Source organism: Buceros rhinoceros, unplaced genomic scaffold, assembly GCF_000710305.1.
Source record: "Buceros rhinoceros silvestris isolate BGI_N320 unplaced genomic scaffold, ASM71030v1 scaffold12396, whole genome shotgun sequence".
Classification (NCBI taxonomy): domain Eukaryota; kingdom Metazoa; phylum Chordata; class Aves; order Bucerotiformes; family Bucerotidae; genus Buceros; species Buceros rhinoceros.
Window position 1 is genome coordinate 14,014 of NW_010415855.1, and position 945 is coordinate 14,958.

Below are 945 nucleotides of genomic sequence, written 5' to 3' on the forward strand. Positions count from 1 at the left end.
TGGCTGTGGGTCCCCCGTGCAGCTGGTGATGGGCAGCAGTGTCACCGGTGCTGGAAGATGCCACATCCTACCTCTGCATGCCCCTGCTGGTGACTCCTCCTTAGGTAGTGTTTAGGGGCTGTCATGGGATGAGGTTGAGGTCCAGCTGGTGCTGAGGGTGTTCTTTCAAGTCCCAGGGGGTTTCTGAAGTGAAGGACCACTGTGGAGGTGCTGTCTGGGTGACACTGATTGTGTCACCTGTGCTGAGCAAGAGGGCAGGGAGCTGGGACATGGTTGTGGGGCTGCCAAGAGCCGAGAGCCAGGACAGGGCCAGAAGCAGAGGCTGCGCTAACCTGCATGAGCATCTCCTGCTGCTAATGATCTTTGGTGGCATCTGCAACCCCACTGGCTCTGCTCCCTTTGCTTTGCCCATCTTTGAGACTCGTGGGTGCCCTGCAAACCCCCACCCCATGATGAGCATCCTCGCACCATGGGAGCATAACGCAACAGAGCTGCAGCCCCGTCTCCTGCAGCCCATGTCCCCCCAGCACTGTCTGGCCATCCGTGCAGGCATGGGTTGGTGTGCATCCCTGTTCTCCACTGCCATGCTTGTGGGTCCAGCTCCCCTCGTCCCCAGGTCTGGAGAGAGAGAGAGAGAGAGTCTGAGGAGGGAGGAGAAGACTGTGAGGAGTCTGCCCGGGACCATCACACCCCTCTACTGGGACCTGCTTGGTCCTGAGGAGGTTCAGGGACACCATGGGTCCCATCCAGCTTTTGCAATGTGCGGAGCATCCCTCAGGGATTCTCAAATCCTCCTTTTTCTTAACAGTCCCACAGTCTCTGGGAGGGTGACAGGACTATAGCATCACAGAATTTTTCAGGTTGGAAAAGCCCTTTGAGCTCCTCCAGTCTCAGCGCTGCCCCAGCACTGCCAGGTCCCCACTGACCCCTGGCCCTCAGCACCAC

The 945-nt window shown here is 58.7% G+C and overlaps 1 protein-coding gene across 1 annotated transcript in view; it reads left to right on the top strand.

Annotated features, from left to right (window-relative positions):
* The window catches only part of LOC104494705 (dysferlin-like), a gene marked incomplete at its 3' end in the record, with an annotated part of 26,914 nt that overhangs the window by 12,068 nt on the left and 13,901 nt on the right, over positions 1-945 (top strand). The window lies entirely within an intron of this gene.